Source organism: Rhinopithecus roxellana, chromosome 3 (genome assembly GCF_007565055.1).
Source record: "Rhinopithecus roxellana isolate Shanxi Qingling chromosome 3, ASM756505v1, whole genome shotgun sequence".
In the NCBI taxonomy this organism is placed as follows: domain Eukaryota; kingdom Metazoa; phylum Chordata; class Mammalia; order Primates; family Cercopithecidae; genus Rhinopithecus; species Rhinopithecus roxellana.
Window position 1 is genome coordinate 32,078,809 of NC_044551.1, and position 25,826 is coordinate 32,104,634.

A 25,826-nucleotide genomic window follows, 5' to 3' on the forward strand; every position below is an offset into this window, starting at 1 on the left:
GGTGTGCACCTGTAATCCCAGCTACTCTAGAGGCTGAGGCAGGAGAATTGTGTGAACCCGGGAGGCAGAGGTTGCAGTGAGCCAAAATTGCGCCATTGCACTCCAGCCTGGGCGACAGAGCAAGACTCCGTCTCAAAAACAAAACAAAGTATGCAAGTGATGATCCTTACGGGCCTGGCCCTTACACAGGACGACGTAAAGCCTTCCACATTTTCTCAGATCCTGTGATACTGAAGTGGTGAGGACCCCTGTGATAGCCTTGGGAGCCATAGGTGGGAGAAGGTGACTGCTTTAAGACTGAAGGAATCACATACACCTACTATGTCCCAACAAAAATTAAAAATAAAAATATTGAACTGAATGTCTATCCTTGGCTTACTCCTTTAGGATGTGTGTTAATCCATGGCAAGTGGTGCACACAAGTGTGGCAACGTTTTCCCCTGAGTACAGTAGTTTAATGGGGAAGAGCAGTATTGAAGAACGTGTCAAAGACAGACACCCGCTGAGGCAAGGTAAGATATACAGGATCTTGACGAATAGGATTTTGCAGCAGTGGAGTGATACAGCTCGATTCCAAATACGGCATGGTGAAATGGGAATGTGTAACAAGGGAGCAGGGTTAGGGTCACTCAGGGTCACGGCCTAGAATCCAAAGATAGGTTTATGATTGTTACGGTGAGAATTAGGGTTGCTGTCAGTGTGAGGGTTAGGATTAGGGTATAATGTTGGGGTTGGGGATGGCGTTAGCATAAGGAGTTAGGGTTTAGGGGTTGTGGTTAGGATTAGAATTAGGGTTGGGGGTTATGGATTAGGATACGTCAGCTTTGGGATTTGGGTTGTGGTTGCATTTGAAGGTTAGGGTTAATGTTTTGGGTCAGCGTTAGCGGTTACGGTGAGGGGTTGCTGTCGGATTAGGGTTAGGATTTAGGGTTTGGGTTAGGGTTATGGGCTACGATTAAAGGGTTTGTGTTACAGTAAGGGTTGGGGTTAGGGTGAAGGCTTAGAATTAGGATGAGGGTTAGGGTTAGAGGGTTAGGGATATGGGTTCAGGTTCAGGTTACGGATAGGGTTTGGGGTTAAAGTTTAGGGTTGGAGTTAGGGCTAGGGTTAGGAGTTAGGGTTGTTAGGGTTTAGGAGTTAGAGTTAGGGTTAATGCTGGATCCCTCCCTGTGGCCAGAGACGGAGGGCTCTGTTTCACCACAGGGCACCAGAAGAGGACTGGTGTGCGGGAAGACTAGGTAATCGTAATGGTATTAATAATAGCAGTAATCATACTGTTCTATACATTGTATATGTCATAAGGATTTTAGCTTTTATGTAACATAATTGTAAAAATGTCCCCAGTTGTTTGTCTTGTGTTTTTTACATAGTGTTCAAATGTGTAAGAACTTTACATTTTAGGCAGTTTCATTTATTACTCCAATAGTACCACCAGTGGGATAATTATTCTTGATTTGTAGGTTTAAAGTGTTACCCCATTACTACACAAAATTACACAAAGTTTCTGTGTTTTTAATTCTTTCTTTTATATGTTTATTTTTGTGCCATATCAAATGTTTAATTTTGAAAAGTTATAATGACCTTAAATATCTTACAGATTTGTTTTGTAATATTTGCTCTCAGTGTGTGTTTGTTCGTCAGATGAATTTGAAATCACATTTTCTTGTTCCAAAATATTCTTCATGGAATTTGTATTGAAATGTGAGCATATTTTAAAATAATTTACAGCAAATTAATGAGTTAATATTATTGAGTCCTCTCATCCAGAAGGTGACGAGCAAATTCCTCAAACCTCCTTTAATGCCATTGAGTGAAAATTAATATGTTAAATCAATATAAGTTAGCATAAATGAATATAACTAATAATTACATAATGTGTTTGGCTCCGCTTTTCTGTCTTCTGTCACTGATGTTTTATTCCTATGTTTGTTGTTTTCTACATTTTGTTTTATTATGTCTTTGTCTTGTGATTTGGAAAGTATATGACATATTGTAATTTTTAATTTTTTAATATTTTGTTTTTTAGTTTTAATAAATAAACTTTATTTTTTAGAGAAGTGCAGGTTCACAGCTAAACGGAGCAGAGAGTACAGACTTCCTATGTGTCCCTTTCCCCACACACAGCCTCCTCACTACAGCTTCCTGCCTCACAGGAGTGCACCTGTGACAACCAGGAGCCTACCTGGACCCTTCATTATCGCTCAAAGCTTACAGTGCACATTCACGTTTACTCTTCACGTTGTATGTTCTGAATCTTGACAAAAGTATAACGGCAATGGGATATTACTCACTGCTAACAGGAGATGATTTATCAAGCCACAAAAAAATACAAGGAGGAAACTTAAATGCGTATTGCTAGGAGAAGAAGCCAATCCGAAAAGGCTACATACTGTTCAATTCCAATTATATGACATTCTGGAAACGGTGAAACTATGGGAACAGTAGAAAGATCAGTGGTTGCCATGAACCAAGGGGAAGGAAGAGATGGATACACAGAGCACCGAGAATCTTTACAGCAGTAAAACCATTCTGTGTGATACTATTATGGTAGATATATACATTTGTAAAAATATTTTTTAACTTTTAAAGTATATTTTTGTTTTAAAAACTACAGATAACCTGGGTGTGGTGGCTCATGCCTGTAATCTCAGCACTTTGGGAGGCCAAGGTGGGAGGATTGCTTGAGCCCTGGAGTTTAAGACCAGCCTGGGCAGCAGTGAAACCCCATCTCTACAAATAAAAATTAGCCAGGTGCAATATTGCATGCCTGTAGTCCTAGCTACTCAGGAGGCTGTGGTGGGAGGATCACTTGGCCCCAGGAGTTCGAGACTGCAGTGAGCTATGATCATGCCACTGCACTCTAGCCTTGGTGGCAGAGTGAGACCTCATCTCAAAACGTAAAACAACAAAAAACCTACAAGCACACCTCAGAAGTATTGTGGACTTGGTTCCAGACCCCACTGCAAGAAGACAAATGTTGCAATGAAGTTAGTCATACAAATTTTTTGGTTTCCCAGTGCATATAAAAGTTATGTTTATACTGTAGTCTAATGAGTATGTTAATAGCCTTATGTCTAAAAACTGTGTGTGCATACCTTAATTAAAAACACTTTATTGCTAAAAAAAAAAAAAAAACTAACAAATGTCTGAGCCTTGAACAGGTCATAATCTTTTTCTTGGTGAGGATCTTGCCTCTATATTGATGGCTGCTGACCGCTCAGAGTAGGGGCTGCTGAAGGTTGGGTGCCTGTGGCAATTTCTTAAAATAAGACAATGAGGTTTGTTGCATTGGTACCCCTGCTCCTTTCACAAAAGATTTGCCTGTAGCATGTGATGCTGTTTGATCGCATTTCATCCACAGTAGAACTTCCTTCAGAACTGGAGTCAGCCCTCTCGAACCCTGCTGCTGCTTTCGCAACCAGGTTTATGGAATATCCTAAATCCTTTGCTGTCATTTCAGCAATGTTCATAGCATCTCCACCTGGAGCAGATTCCATCTCCAGAAAATACTTTCTTTCCTCATCCATAAGAAGCAACTCCCCATTTGTTCAAGTATCATCATGAGTTTACAGCAATTTCATCTCATCATAAGGCTCTAATTCTAGTTGACTTGCGATTTTTACCGCATCTGCAGGGACTTCCTCCACTGACATCCTGAGCCCTCAAAGTCATCCACGAGGGCTGGAATCAGCTTCTTCCAAACTCCTGTTGATGTTGATGTTTCAGCCTCCTCCCATCAATCACAAATGTCCTTAATGGCATTTAAGGATTACTATTAAGGACATTTGTGATTCACGGGAGGAGGTTGAAATATCATTAAAGGATTAATGGTGAATCCTTTCCAAAAGGTTTTTCAATTCAGTTTATCCAGATTCATCAAAGAAATCACTATGACAGCTATACCTTTACAAACTGCATTTATTATTTAATAATAAGACTTGAAAGTCAAAACCACTCCTTGATTCACAGGCTAAAGTATAGATATTGTATTAGCAGCCATGAAAATAACATTAATTTCCAAGGACATCAACATCTAAGCTTCTAGGTAGCTAGGTGAATTGTCAATAAGCAGCAATCTTTTTCCTTTTTTCTCTTCTTTCCTTCTTTTTTTATTTTTATTTTTGTTAGTTTCACTCTTGTCGCCCAGGTTGGGGTGCAGTGGCGCGATCTCAGCTCACTGCAAGCTCCGCCTCCCGGGTTCATGCCATTCTCCTGCCTCAGCCTCCCGAGTAGCTGGGACTACAGGCGCCGCCACCTCGCCCGGCTATTTTTTTTAAAATTTTATTTTTAGTAGAGACGGGGTTTCACCGTGTTAGCCAGGATGGTCTTGATCTCCTGACCTTGTGATCCTCCCGCCCCGGTCTCCCAAAGTGCTGGGATTACAGGCGTGAGCCACTGCGCCCAGCCCATCCTTTGAAGTTTTGAAGCCAAGCATTGATTTCTCTCTAGCTACTGAAAATTCTACATCGTCACTAAGCTTAATCATTTCTAGTTCTTGACTTAAACCGAGAGACGTGCAATTCTTCCTTTCATTTGAGCTCTTTGAGGCCACTGTGGTTATTGACACCTCAGCGGGTGTCACCCTCCTCCCTCCTCTATCGCCTTCACCCACACCGGAGCGTGGGGAACGGGGCTTCCCGCACCCCACATGCCCTGCGCGCCGGGGGCTCTCCCACAGGGGGCTTTCGTGAGCCAGGGAGCAGGGGCCGTCGCCCCGCTCCAGCCCAGCCAGGCTGCGCTGGCAGCAGGGATTTCCCAACCTGCCCCGGCACGCGGGGATTGGGATTTTGCCTACGCTGCCCTGGCTCCTCCGGAAGGGGCTCTCACACCCTCAGACTCCCCGGGGGTGGCCTCTGCGCCCGAGCCAAGGCCAGGCGGACCAGGACCTGCAGCGCCACAGCCTGCCGGGCCCTTGCTCGGTGGGACAGCCTGGGCCCGCTCGAGCTGAGCCGCAGGGCCAGGGTGTGCTTGCGCCACCCACGTCCCAGGGGAGTCCGTGGTGGGGCTGGGGCCAGGGGCCCCAGGTCGCCAGGGCGGCGTGGGAATCCCAAGTCGGGGCAGCTCCACCTCCGGGGCCCGCGCCTGCTGGATGAGCTGCTGGAGACCCCAGAGTTTCTGCAGCAGGCGCAACCTTTCCTAGAAACGGAGGCCCCGGGGGAGCTGCAGGACTTGGGAGAGTCCGCTTTGCTGGAACCGCTACTCCTCAAAGAGGAGGAATACCGGGCTCTGCTGGAGGAGCTTTAGGACGCGGGGTTGGGACGGGGGCGGGGCGGTGGCCTCCCTTTCGCGGTGAACCTCTGGCTGGGTGTGGAGAGGCGTCTCTTCCCTTCCAGCTGACCTGGCCCGGATCCCTGAGTTCCAGGTCCGGTGAGAGACTCCACACAGAGCAGGGCTGTCATTCTTTCCTGAGCATCCCGGGGATCCCGGAGCCCGCCCAGGTACCGGGAGGTGGACTGTTTACTGTGCATGCGCGGGTTTGCAGGCGGCCGGCTGGGTTTTCCCACCAGCCCAGGCGTAGTTCTCATCCCTTCCCCCACCCCCCACCCACGTTCTTCAGTGGGGTGGGCGGAGACCTCCATCCCAGGAAACACTGGCCCAGACAGCCGCCAGGCCTGCTCTCCTTTACCCGTCTCGCCACCTCTGCCTCCCCCCGCCACCTTCACTCGCCTGCCGGTGCATCACCTTGGAGCGCCTGACAGCTAAATGCAGACCCTAGACCCCGCGCAAACCCGGGTGCTGCCCTTTCTACCCCGGAGGGAACGCAGGCAGAGATGGGTAGAGGAACGGAGACAGAGAGGGAGGGAGCGATGGAGGGAGGAAAGAACGGATGGACGGAGGGACTTTGGAGGGAAGGGATGGAAGGATAGAGGGAGGGAGGGAGGAAGGAAGGAAATGAGGGAGGGAGGGAGGGAACAGGGATAGAGGAAGAAAGGCAGAGAGAAAAACGGTGTTCTGCCTCCAGGACCAGCAGGACCCAGCACTCTGGGAAAATGTTGGGTGCCCAGTGCGGGCTAAGGGCTCGGCCCACAGCCCGGTTGGCTGGCGGGGCGCCCACCGGCCCCCCGGATCGCCAGCCTGGGTCACTTCATCCCGGAGCAATTCAGACGAATTCCGCCTCCCAAGGAATGGGCGATTACCCCAGAGAGCAACGAGCCGAGACTCGCGTGGTTGTCCGGTTTTCATCCACATGGTCCACAGATGACGCAGCCCCACGTTGAGCTTGCAACAGAGCGCGAGGCGGATAGTCCCATCCGCACAGGAGTCACACTCAGGCCGACTGTAGCCTGGTTTCGGGTTCCACGTCCCTTTGCCCTCTGCAAGGGGGCCTGTTGCTCACGTGTCTCTGGCCCCCGAAAGCGAGATCATATTCACTGTTGGTTTCCCGAGCTCTGTGGGGACCCAGAAACCTCCAGGGAAGCGTGGAAAAGCAGCGCCGTGTCTTCGCTCTCCTTTCCAGTTTCCAAACCGGCCACAGTGGAGACTCCCCATGTTGCAGGAAACGAATCCGTCGTCAGGCCGTGATGCCTCCATCCCCTGCCCAGGCTCCGGGCTCTCCGGGCGGCCTCCCTTTCGCAGGCGCTGCAGGCCTTCCCCGGCTCTCGAGCTCCCGAGCTTCCACCACATCGGGCCGGCTCAGGATCGGGTGTGCTCCGAGGCGTCAGGGCCCAGGGCTCAGGGTCCTGGGATCCCCTCCGGTGCTCCGCCTTGCCGCGGAAACATTGTTTTGGATCCCTCGCCGCCCCTCCTGCAAGGCTCCCTCTTTCCCCACACACCCAGAGCCACCAGGCTGCCCAGGGGCGAACAGCCGGCCCAGCTCCGCGGTCCCTTGTTCTCACCACGCCCACACCATTGCCGCGGGTCCCGACGAGGACCTGGCCCGTGGCCAATGGGGCGGGAAGGCCCTGCTTTGCCCCGCGCTGGCACTAGAGCCCCGGCATCCTGATTCCGGGAGAGAGGCGCAGAGGGACACCCAGACACACCCACCACCACTAGCAAACCCACCCCGACACACACACAGATACACACGGGCGCACGCGCGCGGGCACACACGCACACACAGACACACACAGACACACGCACGGACACGTGGACACACGCACACGGACACGCAGACAAAGACAGACACAGCTTGAAATAGAGTTAGAGAGACCGGGATGGAGCGATAGAAACGGGGAGAGAGAAAGAGAGAGAGAGAGAGACGGAGGGGGAGAGAGAGACAGAAGGTGACCGAAGAGCGAGAAGTGGAGGGGGAAGTAGAGAAAGGGAGAGGGTGAGGGAGTTGGAGAGCGAGAGGACAGAGCCTTGGAGAGGGAGGCTCTGCTCAGGTAGACAGCGTCCCTTTGAGCAGGCTGGGGTAGGGTGGAGGGTGCTTGGGCCGGTCTAGAACAGGCGGGCGGGGCCGCCCACGCGGGAAAACCAAGGAGCCCTGGGATGTGTTGCGTTTCACAGGGTCCTTTCTTTGTTTGCTTCTTTCTGTCTCTTTGGTGCGGCGGACCCCGAGATTTGTAGAGTGCGCCCGTCTGTCTGGCGGGAGACGTGGCGCCGAGCGTGTCCACGGTCCGAGGCCTGGGTCTCCCTCGTGTCCTCGGGACTGCGGTTTTCACGAAGTCGGTGGCGATGGGAATCCAGGTGCACAAGGATGGATTTCCTCGTGGCTGGGGATGGCAATGTCCTTCCCCCGGGGAAAGCAGCCCACGGGTTCTGGAGCGGAGGTCTTGGCTGGCGTCTGTGGGACCCGCTGCCCCTGCCCGCCCCTTCCCCGGCTTGGACTGTTGCGGCAGCGGTGGATGAATTGACTGAATTGCCCGGGCGTCCGGGGAGCAGGAAGACACCCGGGAGGGCAGGGAACCCACGCCTGCGCCTTCGGGGTCGGGTACCTGCCGTAGCGCCCGGCTGGAGCCGGGCTCCGGGTGGGGCTGCAGCCAGGCGGAGGAGGTGGGACGCTGCTGCCTGGCGGTGCTGCAGCTGCGGACCCCCACGAGGAGGGTTCATCTCGACATAAATATTTTTCTTTCTTCAGCTGATCTGTATCCTTAATTTTAGATTAGTGGTAACTTCAGAAATTTAGAGGCACAAAATATGGTTGCCCACACCGTATAATCGCATTACCACCTCCCATTACCACCACCTTCCCCCCTCCCCCCAGACTAGGTCTTGCGGTGTGGCCCAGGCTGGCCTCAGACTCCCGGGCTTAAGTGATTTGCCTGTCTTGGCCTCTCAACGTGCTGGGATCAGAGGTGTGAGCCACCACGCCCAGCCAACCACCACCAAGTCTTGATTCAGCAGCACTGGGTCGTGGAGCTAAGGACCCACAAATTTAGAAAGGTTTTTAAATATCATAGCGTTTCTGTGAGGAAACAGAATTTGGTATTAAATTTTTAGACTCTCTTATAATGTTCTGTTTTTTCCACTGAGCACAGTACTAAGTAGCAATTGGAAAACCACAGCGGAAGTCATATTACTTTTTCTAATACAGAGTTCTTGGCTGTTCTCTAAGCTAAACCTGATCACCTACCTTGAGAAGAAGAAAAAGCCCCCGAGTGTGAGGAGACAGGAGATAGTAGCCAAACATCCAAATAGGTGGGAGTGAATAAAGCAGATGACACAGATGAGATGTCCAAAGTCAAGGAGAAAGCCAGATCTTGAAGTGTGGTTTGCGAAGCTGTGCTCCAATGGAAATCGTTTCTGAGAAGCCCTGGTTTCTTTCTCTTGCTCTCGTATAGAGACAGACATCTTCTGCCCCAGGCTCTTCAATTCTCTAGGGCTGGGCTTCCCCTTCGGCGATCATTCTTCCAGGTTACAAACAAAATCAAAGCCCTTTGCATGGCTTACAAGGGACTGGAGGACCTGGCTGCTCCTTCTTTTATTGCTTTTGAGGACATGGGGCCGTCTGTGATTTTTGAGGAACTCTATGTTAAACGTTTTCTAATTTCCGTTTTGAGTCTTGTCTAAAATGTGTGAGAGTAGTGGAGATACTGGGATTTGGTTTAGAAATCCCGGAAACACCACATCCAGGTGTCGTGTTTTCTGCTTTACAATTTCATATCCTATGAAGGTTTCAAATGTGATTCTACAGAAATTCCTGCTCAAAAATTTTATCAGAACACTAAGCATCTGCCCCATATAATAAAACCTAATGTTATTTTCCTTCAAAATTTTGAGTTTTTTGGTATGTATTGAGGCTAATACTGTAAACATTCTGTGCCCTAATTCCTAAACTGTAATATGGTTTAATATATCTACTTGCTACATTTAAAACACGTAGTTTGCCTTTGAGGAACTTAGAACATTGCTGAGCATGTATTAAATTCCCATTTGTGGGGGCGGAGCAAGATGGCCAAATAGGAACAGCTCCAGTCTCCAACTCCCAGCGCGAGCGACACAGAAGACCGGTGATTTCTGCATTTTCAACTGAGGTACTGGGGTCATCTCACTAGGGAGTGCCGGACAATCGGTGCTGGTCAGCTGCTGCAGCCCGACCAGCAAGAGCTGAAGCAGGGCGAGGCATCGCCTCGCCTGGGAAGCACAAGGCGGAAGGGAATCCCTTTTCCTAGCCAGGGGAATTGAGACACACAACTCCTGGAAAATCGGGTAACTCCCACCCCAATACTGCGCTTTAAGCAAACGGGCACACCAGGAGACTATAACACACACCTGGCCGGGAGGGTCCCACGCCCACGAAGCCTCCCTCATTGCTAGCACAGCAGTCTGCGATCTAACCGCAAGGCAGCAGCGAGGCTGGGGGAGGGGCGCCCCCCACTGCTGAGGCTTAAGTAGGTAAACGAAGCCGCTGGGAAGCTCCCGAACTGGGTGGAGCTCACAGCATCTCAAGGAAACCTGCCTGTCTCTGTAGACTCCACCTCTGGGGGCAGGGCTCAGCTAAAAAAACAACAGGGGAAGCAGGAGAGGCCTGAGCAGACGCGAATGACACTGTCTGACAGCTTTGAAGAGAGCAGTGGATCTCCCAACACGGAGGTTGAGATCTGAGAACGGACAGACTGCCTGCTCAAGTGGGTCACTGACCCCTGAGTAGCCTAACTGGGAGACATCCCCCACTAGGGGCAGTCTGACACCCCACACCTCACAGGGTGGAGTACACCCCTGAGAGGAAGCTTCCAAAGGAAGAATCAGACAGGTACACTCGCTGTTCAGCAATATTCTATCTTCTGCAACCTCTGCTGCTGATACCCAGGCAAACAGGGTCTGGAGTGGACCTCAAGCAATCTCCAACAGACCAACAGACAGTCCTTCTGACTGTCAGAAGGAAAACTATCAAACAGGAAGGACACCCACACCAAAACCCCATCAGTACGTCACCACCATCAAAGACCAGAGGCAGATAAAACCACAAAGATGGGGAAAAGCAGGGCAGAAAAGCTGGAAATTCAAAAAATAAGAGTGCATCTCCCCCTGCAAAGGAGCGCAGCCCATCGCCAGCAACGGATCAAAGCTGGTCAGAGAATGACTTTGACGAGATGAGAGAAGAAGGCTTTAGCCCATCAAACTTCTCAGAGCTAAAGGAGGAATTACATACCCAGCACAAAGAAACTAAAAATCTTGAAAAAAGAGTGGAAGAATTGACAGCTAGACTAATTAATGCAGAGAAGGTCATAAACGAAATGACAGAGATGAAAACCATGACACGAGAAATACGTGACAAATGCACAAGCTTCAGTAACCGACTCGATCAACTGGAAGAAAGAGTATCAGCGATTGAGGATCAAATGAATGAAATGAAGTGAGAAGAGAAACCAAAAGAAAAAAGAAGAAAAAGAAACAAACAAAGCCTGCAAGAAGTATGGGATTATGTAAAAAGACCAAATCTACGTCTGATTGGGGTGCCTGAAAGTGAGGGGGAAAATGGAACCAAGTTGGAAAACACTCTTCAGGATATCATCCAGGAGAACTTCCCCAACCTAGTAGGGCAGACCAACATTCAAATTCAGGAAATACAGAGAACGCCACAAAGATACTCCTCCAGAAGAGCAACTCCAAGACACATAATTGCCAGATTCACCAAAGTTGAAATGAAGGAAAAAATCTTAAGGGCAGCCAGAGAGAAAGGTCGGGTTACCCACAAAGGGAAGCCCATCAGACTAACAGCAGATCTCTCGGCAGAAACTCTACAAGCCAGAAGAGAGTGGGGGCCAATATTCAACGTTCTTAAAGAAAATAATTTTAAACCCAGAATTTCATATCCAGCCAAACTAAGTTTCATAAGTGAAGGAGAAATAAAATCCTTTACAGATAAGCAAATGCTTAGAAATTTTGTCACCACCAGGTCTGCCTTACAAGAGACCCTGAAGGAAGCCCTAAACATGGAAAGGAACAACCGGTACCAGCCATTGCAAAAACATGCCAAAATGTAAAGACCATCGAGGCTAGGAAGAAACTGCATCAACTAACGAGCAAAATAACCAGTTAATATCATAATGGCAGGATCAAGTTCACACATAACAATATTAGCCTTAAATGTAAATGGACTAAATGCTCCAATTAAAAGACACAGACTGGCAAACTGGATAAAGAGTCAAGACCCATCAGTCTGCTGTATTCAGGAGACCCATCTCACATGCAGAGACATACATAGGCTCAAAATAAAGGGATGGAGGAAGATCTACCAAGCAAATGGAGAACAAAAAAAAAAGCAGGGGTTGCAATACTAGTCTCTGATAAAACAGACTTTAAACCATCAAAGATCAAAAGAGACAAAGAAGGACATTACATAATGGTAAAGGGATCAATTCAACAGGAAGAGCTAACTATCCTAAATATATATGCACCCAATACAGGCGCACCCAGATTCATAAAGCAAGTCCTTAGAGACTTACAAAGAGACTTAGACTCCCATACAATAATAATGGGAGACTTCAACACTCCACTGTCAATATTAGACAGATCAACGAGACAGAAAGTTAACAAGGATATCCAGGAATTGAACTCATCTCTGCACCAAGCAGACCTAATAGACATCTATAGAACTCTCCACCCCAAATCAACAGAATATACATTCTTCTCAGCACCACATCGCACTTATTCCAAAATTGACCACATAATTGGAAGTAAAGCACTCCTCAGCAAATGTAAAAGAACAGAAATTATAACAAACTGTCTCTCAGACCACAGTGCAATCAAACTAGAACTCAGGACTAAGAAACTCAATCAAAACCGCTCAACTACATGGAAACTGAACAACCTGCTCCTGAGTGACTACTGGGTACATAACGAAATGAAGGCAGAAATAAAGATGTTCTTTGAAACCAATGAGAACAAAGATACAACATACCAGAATCTCTGGGACACATTTAAAGCAGTGTGTAGAGGGAAATTTATAGCACTAAATGCCCACAAGAGAAAGCAGGAAAGATCTAAAATTGACACTCTAACATCACAATTAAAAGAACTAGAGAAGCAAGAGCAAACACATTCAAAAGCTAGCAGAAGGCAAGAAATAACTAAGATCAGAGCAGAACTGAAGGAGATAGAGACTCAAAAAACCCTCCAAAAAATCAATGAATCCAGGAGTTAGTTTTTTGAAAAGATCAACAAAATTGACAGACTGCTAGCAAGACTAATAAAGAAGAAAAGAGAGAGGGATCAAATAGATGCAATAAAAAATGATAAAGGGGATATCACCACCAACCCCACAGAGATACAAACTACCATCAGAGAATACTATAAACACCTCTACGCAAATCAACTAGAAAATCTAGAAGAAATGGATAATTTCCTGGACACTTACGCTCTTCCAAGACTAAACCAGGAAGAAGTTGAATCCCTAAATAGACCAATAGCAGGCTCTGAAATTGAGGCAATAATTAATAGCCTACCAACCAAAAAAAGTCCAGGACCAGATGGATTCACAGCTGAATTCTACCAGAGGTACAAGGAGGAGCTGGTACCATTCCTTCTGAAACTATTCCAATCAATAGAAAAAGAGGGAATCCTCCCTAACTCATTTTATGAGGCCAACATCATCCTGATACCAAAGCCTGGCAGAGACACAACAAAAAAAGAGAATTTTAGACCAATATCCCTGATGAACATCGATGCAAAAATCCTCAATAAAATATTGGCAAACCGGATTCAGCAGCACATCAAAAAGCTTATTCACCATGATCAAGTGGGCTTCATCCCTGGGATGCAAGGCTGGTTCAGCATTCACAAATCAATAAACGTAATCCAGCATATAAACAGAACCAAAGACAAGAACCACATGATTATCTCAATAGATGCAGAAAAGGCTTTTGACAAAATTCAACAGCCCTTCATGCTAAAAATGCTCAATAAATTCGGTATTGATGGAACGTACCTCAAAATAATAAGAGCTATTTATGAAAAACCCACAGCTAATATCATACTGAATGGGCAAAAACTGGAAAAATTCCCTTTGAAAACTGGCACAAGACAGGGATGCCCTCTCTCACCACTCCTATTCAACATAGTGTTGGAAGTTCTGGCCAGGGCAATCAGGCAAGAGAAAGAAATAAAGGGTATTCAGTTAGGAAAAGAAGAAGTCAAATTGTCCCTGTTTGCAGACGACATGATTGTATATTTAGAAAACCCCATTGTCTCAGCCCAAAAGCTCCTTAAGCTGATAAGCAACTTCAGCAAAGTCTCAGGATACAAAATTAATGTGCAAAAATCACAAGAATTCTTATACACCAGTAACAGACAAACAGAGAGCCAAATCATGAATGAACTTCCATTCACAATCGCTTCAAAGAGAATAAAATACCTAGGAATCCAACTTACAAGGGACGTAAAGGACCTCTTCAAGGAGAACTACAAACCACTGCTCAATGAAATAAAAGAGGACACAAACAAATGGAAGAACATACCATGCTCATGGATAGGAAGAATCAATATCGTGAAAATGGCCATACTGCCCAAGGTTATTTATAGATTCAATGCCATCCCCATCAAGCTACCAATGAATTTCTTCACAGAATTGGAAAAAACTGCTTTAAAGTTCATATGGAACCAAAAAAGAGCCCGCATTGCCAAGACAATCCTAAGTCAAAAGGACAAAGCTGGAGGCGTCACGCTACCTGACTTCAAACTATACTACAAGGCTACAGTAACCAAAACAGCATGGTACTGGTACCAAAACAGAGATATAGACCAATGGAACAGAACAGAGTCCTCAGAAATAATACCACACATCTACAGCCATCTGATCTTTGACAAACCTGAGAGAAACAAGAAATGGGGAAAGGATTCCCTATTTGATAAATGGTGCTGGGAAAATTGGCTAGCCATAAGTAGAAAGCTGAAACTGGATCCTTTCCTTACTCCTTATACGAAGATTAATTCAAGATGGATTAGAGACTTAAATGTTAGACCTAATACCACAAAAACCCTAGAAGAAAACCTAGGTAGTACCATTCAGAACATAGGCATGGGCAAGGACTTCATGTCTAAAACACCAAAAGCAACGGCAGCAAAAGCCAAAATTGACAAATGGGATCTAATTAAACTAAAGAGCTTTTGCACAGCAAAAGAAACTACCATCAGAGTGAACAGGCAACCTACAGAATGGGAGAAAATTTTTTGCAATCTACTCATCTGACAAAGGGCTAATATCCAGAATCTACAAAGAACTCAAACAAATATACAAGAAAAAAACAAACAACCCCATCAAAAAGTGGGCAAAGGACATGAACAGACATTTCTCAAAAGAAGACATTGATACAGCCAACAGACACATGAAAAAATGCTCATCATCACTGGCCATCAGAGAAATGCAAATCAAAACCACAATGAGATACCATCTCACACCAGTTAGAATGGCAATCATTAAAAAGTCAGGAAACAACAGCTGCTGGAGAGGATGTGGAGAAATATGAACACTTTTACACTGTTGGTGGGATTGTAAACTAGTTCAACCATTGTGGAAAACAGTATGGCAATTCCTCAAGGATCTAGAACTAGATGTACCATATGACCCAGCCATCCCACTACTGGGTATATACCCAAAGGAATATAAATCATGCTGCTATAAAGACACATGCACACGTATGTTTATTGCAGCACTATTCACAATAGCAAAGACTTGGAATCAACCCAAATGTCCATCTGTGACAGACTGGATTAAGAAAATGTGGCACATATACACCATGGAATACTATGCAGCCATAAAAAAAGGATGAGTTTGCGTCCTTTGTAGGGACATGGATGCAGCTGGAAACCATCATTCTTAGCAAACTATCACAAGAAGAGAAAACCAAACACCGCATGTTCTCACTCATAGGTGGGAACTGAACAATGAGATCACTTGGACTCGGGAAGGGGAACATCACACACCGGGACCTATCATGGGGAGGGGGGAGGGGGGAGGGATTGCATTGGGAGTTATACCTGATGTAAATGATGAATTGATGGGTGCTGACGAGTTGATGGGTGCAGCACACCAACATGGCACAAGTATACATATGTAACAAACCTGCACGTTATGCACATGTACCCTAGAACTTAAAGTATAATAAAAATAAATAAATAAATAAATTCCCATTTGTTTCCTGATTTTTAAATAGTTATCATTTTATCATTTTCTCTTGTTTAGTTTGAAGCTTACTAGGACTGTGTCATTGATATGTATGTGTGTATATATATATATACACACAAGTATATACATAACATATGTCATTGATATATATGTATATGTTTTATATACATGTATATACACACTTATGTGTATATACAATAAAAATTGCATAATTATGTATTGTGTACATTATAATACTTTGATAGGTATATATATTGTAAAATGTTTAATACAATTAAGTTGATGAACATTTATGTCACCTCACATGGTTATGTTTTTTGTAGTGAGAGCACTCGAGGTCTCCTACTGTTGTAGCAAATTTTAAGCATACAAAGCACTGTTATTAACTACATTTTAAAGCTATACATTAGATCCCCAAAACTTATTTATCTTATAACTGAAAGTTTGTACTCTTTGAGCACCTTATCATTTTTTCTACCTCCAGACCTGGTCATTACCACTGTACTCTCCGTTTCTATGAGTTCAGACTTTTTAGGTTCTCCATTTAAGTGAGAACACACAGCGTTTGTCTTTCTGTGCCTGGCTTATTTTGCTTAGCATAATGTACCCAGGTCCATTCATGTTGAAAGAGCAGAATTTCATTTTTTTATGGGTGAGTAATATTCAGTTGTCTATTTATACCACATTTCCCTTATCCATTCAGCATCTACAAATATGTCGTTTTTTTTTTAAATCCTTGATAGTTGTGAATAATGCTGCATTGAATACAGAGGTGCAGATATTTCTTTGAGATACTGATTTTATTTTGTTTATAGTCAGAAATGGAATTTCTGGATTGTACGATAGTTCTATTTTTTAAATAACCTCCATGCTAATTTTCATAATGACTCTTCCAGGTTACAACTTATTACGACTGAACAGACATATTTTGTCACATCCTTGCTAACACTTGCCATATTTCTTCTTTGGTATTAACCATTCTAACTGCTGTGAAGTGCCATCTCATCATGATTTTGATTTGCGATTTTCTGACGAATGGTAACGTTTAGCAGCCTCTACACACCTGTTGGCCATTTGAACATGTTTGTTAAAATCTTTAGTCTTTTGCCTATTTTTTTAGTTGGGTATTATTATTATTATTGTTTTGTTTCTGATTTGTGCAACTTTCTGCTACATTTTGAATGCTAACCTCTTATCATACACGGTTTGCAAGTATTTTATCCCATCTTAAAGTTTTCTTATTTTTTGCTGTGCGCAATAGTTTGATACACCACAACTTTATGTTTGGTTTTATTGCTATACTTTTGATATCGTATTTTAAAAAATCATTGCCAAGGCCAGTATCATGGAGGCTTTTCACGTGCTTTTTAAAAGATTTTCTCTTAAGGATTTATGTATCAAATTTAAGTCTTTATTTTAAGTCAATTTTTGTGTCTGGCGTAGGAAATATGATCTAATTTTATTATTGTGCTTACAAGTGTCCAGTTTTCCCAGCACCAAGTATTCAAAAGGCTACACTTTCTGTATTGCGTATTCATAGTGCACTTGTCAAAGATTAACTTTAGATGCATAGATTTACTTCTGGGCTCTGTGTTCTGTTCCGTTGGTTTTTGTGTTGGTTCCTATAAACGTACCATTCTGTTTACTGTAGTCTTGAAATGTAGTTTTAAATATAAAGTGTAATGTCCCCAGATTTCATCTTATTCCTCATGACTGCTTTGGTCATTCAATATTTCTTATAGTTTTCTATACATTGTAGGCTTTATTTTCTATTACTGTAAAAGGTGGCACTGCCTTTTTTTTTTTTTTTTTTTACTGTAAAAAGTGGCACTGCCTTCTTTTTTTTTTTTTTGTCTTCTCCAATGTCTCAGTGACATGAAGCTAATGCCAGGTACTGTGATTGTTCACCCAATTATTGGTCCCTTTGACAGTGTTTCTCAAATGCAGTGAATTGTGAAAATTGGGTGTTTTTGTGTGGGGGACGAGGGTGTAGGCTTCTATTCTGCCCTCTTACTCTGTCTCTACCTTAAATTTTTCAGATTCAGGGAGTACGTTTTCAGGTTTGTTACATGGATATATCGTGTGATGCTGAGCTATGTGGGATATTGTTGATCCCATCACCAAGGAAGTGAGCACAGCACCCATAGTTTCTCACCCCCTGCCCTCCTCCTTCCCTCCTTCATCCAGCAGTTCTCAGTGTCTATTGTCGACATCTTTATATTCATGAGAACCCCATGTTCAGATCCTGCTTATGGGCAAGAGCACATGGTATTTGGTTTTCTGTTCCTGTATTAATTTCCTTAGGATAATGGCCTCCAGAAGTATCCATGGTGATGCACAGGACATGACTGTATTCTTTTTAATGTGTGCATAGTATATTATGGTGTATATGTGGCATATATTTCTATCCAGTTTATTGATTCACACACAGGTTAATTCCATGCCTTCCCTGTTGTGAATAGCAATATGACAAATATACAAGTGCATGTGGGGTTTCTTTTTGTAGAATTTTAAATTTTCTTTTGCATATATATTCAGTAATGGAATTGCTGGTTGAATGGTACTTCTGTTTTAAATTCTTTGAAAAATCTCCAAACTGCTTTTCACAGTGGCTGAACTAATTTACATTCTCACCAACAGTGTGTAAGCATTTCATTTTCTCTGAAGTCTAACCAGAGTTTGTTATTTTTTTACTTTTTAATAGTAGCCATTATGACTAATATGAGATGGCATCTCACATTGATTTGCATTTATCTGATGATTAGTGATGTTGAACATTAGGAAAACAACCCCATGAAAACATTGACAAGGGACATAAGCAGACACTTCTCAAAAGAAGACGGGCCGTGCGTGGTGGCTCACGCCTGTAATCCCAGCACTTTGGGAGGCCGAGGCGGGCGGATCACGAAGTCAGGAGATTGAGACCATCCTGGCTAACACAGTGAAACCCCATCTCTACTAAAAATACAAAAAATTAGCCGGGTGTGGGGCGGCGCCTGTAGTCCCAGCTACTCAGGAGGCTGAGGCAGGAGAATGGCGTGAACCCGGGAGGCGGAGCTTGCAGTGAGCTGAGATAATGCCACTGCACTCCAGCCTGGGCGACAGAGCAAGACTCCATCTCAAGAAAAAAAAAAAAAAACAAAAAAACAGACATACAAGTGGGATTCTTATTCTATCACAATAAGCTGCCTTTCCTTTGAAAAATAAAAAATCAAAGCATTTTTCAGATTGGTTTGATTTGAAATTTACAATTCTTTAATTGTAGGGACTGACAGTATGTTTCTCCTCCTCTATCTCCTTTCCTCCTTTGTGATTTTTTTCTGATCATTATGAATCCACTCAGCAGAGTAACACCCACCCTTAATCTGTGTGAATTGTGCTGATGAGCTGGTCGGTTCTCTTAAAATCACCAACAAAAGAGTTTTAAATTTCCTAGTTAGTAATACATTTTTAGCGTGCCACAGGGTACTCTTAGAGCAATGACTTCTGGTCCAGGCATTATGGATTATGGTGATTGGTTCTCTGGATTTCTATAAGCTTTGAAATTAAGAGGTAAAAATCTAAAGTAAATTGGACTTCATACTCCTTATACATTTATTGGATATGTTAATTATTCCATAGGAAAACAGACACAAGACTTTTGTAGAGTTCAATTCTGTTTTACCATATTTAGGGTTACAAGAAGGGAATTATATTGATGTAATTGAGAGACTAGATTAACTTGAGTCATCACATGTGATTCTTCTAGAGTTTTTTAAATGGTACTGACGTTCTCTTCAATATGTCCATGCCTAGCTTGGGCTTCTGGGGGAGACATGAGTAGCTAGTACTACCCATCTAAAACATAATGTCCATTAGTTGGAATAACAGTGTGATAGGATAGTCTTCAAGATGATGTCCTCAATTTCCTTCCTCCCTGCATGCACATGCTGTTCTTTATATTGACAGGTAGAGTCTAGTCTCCCATTTCTTGAATCTGTGCTGCTCACAATGACTTGCTTTACCAACAGGACGCAGCAGAAGTCATAGTCTAGGACCTCCAAGGTCAGGTCATAAGAAGCTGTGTAGTGTTTATCTGTGTGTCTTGGGACCAACTACCACATTGTGAGGACTCCAGGTGACATGGAGAGTCAGACAGGACCACACACAGCAGCCAGTGTGCACTGCCAGCCAAGTGAGTAACCACCACACACAGCAGCCAGTGTGCACTGCCAGCCAGGTGAGTAATCCATCCAGGCTCTTTAGCCTAGCTGAGCTTTCAGGGGACTCCAGGTAACATGGAGAGTCAGACAGGCATCGTACACAGCAGCCAGTGTGCACTGCCAGCCAGGCGAGTAACCATCACACACAGCAGCCAGTGTGCACTGCCAGCCAAGTGAGTAACCATCACACACAGCAGCCAGTGTGCACTGCCAGCCAGGCGAGTAACCACCACACACAGCAGCCAGTGTGCACTGCCAGCCAGGCTGAGTAACCACCACACACAGCAGCCAGTGTGCACTGCCAGCCAGGCGAGTAACCACCACACACAGCAGCCAGTGTGCACTGCCAGCCAGGTGAGTAACCACCACACACAGCAGCCAGTGTGCACTGCCAGCCAGGCGAGTAACCGTCACACACAGCAGCCAGTGTGCACTGCCAGCCAAGTGAGTAACCACCACACACAGCAGCCAGTGTGCACTGCCAGCCAGGTGAGTAATCCATCCAGGCTCTTTAGCCTAGCTGAGCTTTCAGGGGACTCCAGGTAACATGGAGAGTCAGACAGGCATCGTACACAGCAGCCAGTGTGCACTGCCAGCCAGGCGAGTAACCATCACACACAGCAGCCAGTGTGCACTGCCAGCCAAGTGAGTAACCATCACACACAGCAGCCAGTGTGCACTGCCAGCCAGATGAGTAATCCATCCAGGCTCTTTAGCCTAGATGAGCTTTCAGGGGACTCCAGGTAACATGGAGAGTCAGACAGGCATCACACACAGCAGCCAATGTGCACTGCCAGCCAGGCGAGTAACCATCTGGGCTCTTTAACATAGCTGAGCTTTCAGGGACTTCAGCAGCAGCCAACCAACCGCAGCTGCAAGAAAGACTCCAAAAGAGACCTTCTGTAGCGCCTGTCAACCCACAAAACCATGAGAAATAATGTTATTTAAAATTACTAAACAAATAATAACAATAAACAATATTAAACAATGAATAATTCATTAAGTTTTGGAATGGCTTACTATTCAGCAAGAGGTAGCTAGAACAAGTACTAAATATTGCATAATACTGAATAAGTGTAAGTTTAGTTGTGTAATATACTTCTATATTTTAAAGCCATTGACATTTCTGGACAGAGTGTGAAAGTGAGCAGTGATTAAATGGTTCCCAAGAGAAGTTGTCTGTTGGATCTCAACAGCACCATTTACCAATGGGAGCTCTATTTTGTTTTTGGAAAATATACATTTTAATGTTCATTTAAAAAAATATACTAAATTGTTTAGAAAGGTATATGCTATTTTGAAAAAAGTTTGAGAGAACCAGAAAAGTGTAAACTTTACGCTTCTAATCACACTTATATGCTATTTAACTCATAAATCCAAAGTCTGATGGCAGATATGTTTACATAACACTGATATCTGGATAAATAAGTTAAACGAACAGTTTTTTTTAAACGATAGGCCTTATAATTGGTATGATGTTGAGAAGGCTGCAGTGGATGGGCTCATCACCATAACAATATTTTCTCTTTAATACTTATTTAGAACACTGACAACCAGAGAGTCTAAAACCGGGTTACATGGCAGGAATAAAATCAGAGTGACACTTATTTTGCAGCAGCAGGACTGGAATTCTTGCTGTTGGGGTTGGCGGTAGCAAACTCAATTATGGGTGTCTTCTGCTTCATGCTTAGATGGTGTGTTGGAAATTTCCTGTTTATAACTTTCTAACACTTCCTAACTAGAGCTGTTTACAATAGAAACAAACCCCTCCAAGTTTGAATTTAGCCAATTTGTTGTTATAATTTGTTCATACATTTCTACTTTTTAGAGTGTGGCTTTCGTATAGACAGAAATTGTATCTTATACCTCTTTTTCTTCAGCAGCGGTGTGCCTGGCACTTAGTTGAACTGTCAGGTTTGTTGAATAAGTATAGTAAAATTATACCAGAAGTAAACTGTTAAATTTATCAGTTTTACTCAGAAAACTAAGTAAGATGTATGAATCAATTCAGTCATTTATTCAACAAACATTTATTAAGTGACTACAGTATGCTGTGAGCTAGGAATATGGCAGTAAACAAATCTCACCTTGTCTCAAACTTCAGTGAATCCAGGAATCTCTAGAAGTTTAATTCTTGCTCAATCAGCAATTCCTTTTCACTGAAGACTTGACAAGAAGGTTTGAGAAGGCAAGAGTGTGTGAACTCAGCAGGTGTTTGTGATGCACCTACTGTGTGTCAGGAGCTGTAGTGTCACAGGATCTGCCTGTGTCTCCTAGGAAAGGTGAACACTAAGGACAATATTTTAAACAACAAATAATGCCAAGTATGCCACGTGACGGAGAGGGAAAGTGCTGGGTCCCGAGAGTATAACAGGCACTGAGCCTAGCGTGGGGTCCAGGCGTCTCTGGCATGGTGCCCTCCTAGGTCGTGGTTGTCCCTCCTTGTTGCTCCTGCTGTCTTCTTCAGCTACATCTGTTTCTCTGCATTTCCTCATTTTTCAGTGTGTGGGATGCAGTTATCTCTGAACAGGAATAGGCAACTATATACCTGTTACGCTGTGCTTGTGTGTGGGATGCAGTTATCTCTGAACAGGACTAGGCAACTGTACTCCTGTTACGCTGTGCTTGTGTGTGTGTGTGATGCAGTTATCTCTGAACAGGAATAGGCAACTATATACCTGTTACGCTGTGCTTGTGTGTGGGATGCAGTTATCTCTGAACAGGACTAGGCAACTGTACTCCTGTTACGCTGTGCTTGTGTGTGGGATGCAGTTATCTCTGAACAGGACTAGGCAACTGTACTCCTGTTACGCTGTGCTTGTGTGTGGGATGCAGTTATCTCTGAACAGGACTAGGCAACTGTACTCCTGTTACGCTGTGCTTGTGTGTGGGATGCAGTTATCTCTGAACAGGAATAGGCAACTGTACTCCTGTTACGCTGTGCTTGTGTGTGGGATGCAGTTATCTCTGAACAGGAATAGGCAACTATATACCTGTTACGCTGTGCTTGTGTGTGGGATGCAGTTATCTCTGAACAGGAATAGGCAACTGTACTCCTGTTACGCTGTGCTTGTGTGTGGGATGCAGTTATCTCTGAACAGGACTAGGCAACTGTACTCCTGTTACGCTGTGCTTGTGTGTGGGATGCAGTTATCTCTGAACAGGACTAGGCAACTGTACTCCTGTTACGCTGTGCTTGTGTGTGGGATGCAGTTATCTCTGAACAGGACTAGGCAACTGTACTCCTGTTACGCTGTGCTTGTGTGTGGGATGCAGTTATCTCTGAACAGGAATAGGCAACTGTACTCCTGTTACGCTGTGCTTGTGTGTGGGATGCAGTTATCTCTGAACAGGAATAGGTAACTATACACCTGTTACGCTGTGCTTGTGTGTGGGATGCAGTTATCTCTGAACAGGAATAGGTAACTATACACCTGTTACGCTGTGCTTGTGTGTGGGATGCAGTTATCTCTGAACAGGACTAGGCAACTGTACTCCCGTTACGCTGTGCTTGACGCTCTGCATTGATGTACACTGGGCCCAGGTTTCCCTGGTGGACTGCTTGGACCGTTCTTGTCATCTGGCTCTGAAGACTTTGTTCACAGAGGTGCACTTGCCAGGCGGGGAAGCCAGAGATCTGGGGTCCTCTGATGAGGCCACTCTCACCTGCTTATCTTCCCTGACATACCTAACAGAGGAAGCTCAGGTGGGCGATGCACCTCAGGCCACAATGTGGATCATGTACAATTCTTCAAGCTCCAGCTTCAACTCTCTTTCTTATTGCTCTCTTAGGACAATGTATTTAGATGGAAAAAATGAAAATTCTGTTATTAGGGGATAAGATTAAAATCGATCCCATTTGTAAAAAAGGAAGTAGATTATTTGTGAACTGTAATACTTTATTTTTAGTCAGAAATCACCTTAAAAGTTGGAACCTGGATACAAGATAATTACTTCATTCCGCAAATGTTTAGTAGCAAACTCTATGCCAGGACTGTGCTAGGTACTAGGGATACATGGTTGAATACATAGTATAAACATGCCTTGGAGTGTCAGGTAGTTTCCTATAAATGGCTCATGCAGTATAGCGACAGTGTGGTAAAAAGAGACGTCTGAGATGCACAGAGGACAGACAATAAAGGGTCTTTGAGTGGTGGATAAATGTGTTTGGACGTTTCACTCGGGGCTGTTGAAGTTTTTGACAGTCAGTGGCCTCAGAGTTTTGGCGTTTTCAGGCCCTGCTAAGTAGTTTGTTTCTAGCTGGTTATCCGCCACCATTACTGATCTTCAATTGGCTCTGTCTGATTCAGCAATCACCACCACTGGCTATCTACACAAAGGAAAAGAAATCAATGTATCAGAAAGATGCCTGTGCTTGTTGTTTGTTGCAACACTATTCACAGTATTACAGATATAAAATAAATCTAAAATGTTCATCAACAGGTGATTGGAGGAAGAAAATGTAGAAAATATACACAATGAAATACTATTCAGGCATAAAAAATAATAAAATCATAACTTTTGCAGACACATGGATGGAACTGGAGGCCATTATTGTAAGAGAAGTAAGCCAGACACAGAGTAAATATCATATTGTATCACTCATAAGTGGGTGCTAAAAGATGTGTAGGTATTGATGTAGAGAGTGGAATGATAATGGAGACTCAGCAGGTGAGGGGATGGACGGGGTGAACAGTGAGAGGTTACTTAATGGGTGCAATGTGCGTTATTCCGGTGATGGATCCCTAAAAGCCCTGACTTCACCACTATGCAATCCATGCTGACAGCAAAATGGCACTTGTAACCCATAAATTTATACACAAAAATCTTAGACCTTGCTCTCTTCTCTCATAAGCCTCAGAGCTCAGTGATCCCCATTGGATCTCCTCAGCCTGCTGAGTTTTGACGTTCCTACCCAAGGTGGTTTTGGGCAGAGATAGGGGAGAGTTTCAGGAAGATGCTCTCAGGCACGCTGCTTCTGAAGAAACATTAGAGGCTCTTCTGGTGGCCTTTATCTAGTCACTGCTTTAAGCAAGGAATAAAACATCTGTGGCTAACATTTTAAAAGCTGTGTTTCCCGCCCACCCTTCAGACCTGACAGAACAGATTTTAGGAGTTTAAGGGAACAGCTTTTTCCTAACCCAAAAGGGCACAGTCGTGCAAAGGCCAATGTCACGTAAGTACCTTTTCCCCATCTGTAACATAACTCTCAGATACTGTTCCCACAGCTGCAATCAGTACAGGGTTTTGACTGAGGTATTGGAAAAGCCTATGAGCTCGTTATCATTTGAACATATGAATAATGTAAAATTTAGACAGAATTTTATTTGAAAGTTTTATTTATAAAATTTTTAGTTAACTGATTTATATTGTGGTTGTTTCAAACATTAAAAATCAGGTTGTTGTGTTGTAAGCTAGAAATATTTACAATAACACATGGTCTTGTTTATCTCACATGATGAATTGAAGATTAAAGTAAAATAATTTATCTTAGGGAACTTTGTGACAATTTCTGTTTCACTTTGCCTAATAATGACTTCAAACTGTTGTGCATATATAGAGAACTCCTGACTAAAGAAACTTACTTTGACTGTTGTGCTATGTTGCTTATTGTAACTTTTTAAGATCTAGAGGAACATACATTTAGTCTCAGTCGACCAACTAAATGTTATGGAGTCAGCTTCTGTGTTATGCTGAGCGTTGAAGGAACAGTGGAGACAAGGCTGCTGCCCTCGCAGAGTCTGGGGGAGAAAACCTGATGGAGTGTGTCAGGGAACACGCTGGGAGCATCCCAGGATGCCAAAAGCACACACAGATGGAGCACCTGCCTCAGACCAGGGGAGGGTCAGACAACGAGAGGATGGAACACCTGCCTCAGAACGGATGAAACAGACAAGGAGAGGATGGAACACCTGCCTCAGACTGGGGGAGGGTCAGACAAGAAGAGGATGGAACACCTGCCTCAGAACCGGGGGAGGGTCAGACAACGAGAGGATGGAACACCTGCCTCAGAACGGATGGAACAGACAAGGAGAGGATGGAACACCTGCCTCAGACCAGGGGAGGGTCAGACAACGAGAGGATGGAACACCTGCCTTAGAATGGGGGAGGGCCAG

The 25,826-nt window shown here is 44.5% G+C and overlaps 1 pseudogene; it reads left to right on the top strand.

Annotated features, from left to right (window-relative positions):
• Positions 1-159: 159 nt before the first annotated feature.
• Positions 160-5,244, top strand: LOC104673221 (annotated as a pseudogene).
• The last annotated feature ends 20,582 nt before the right edge of the window (positions 5,245-25,826 follow it).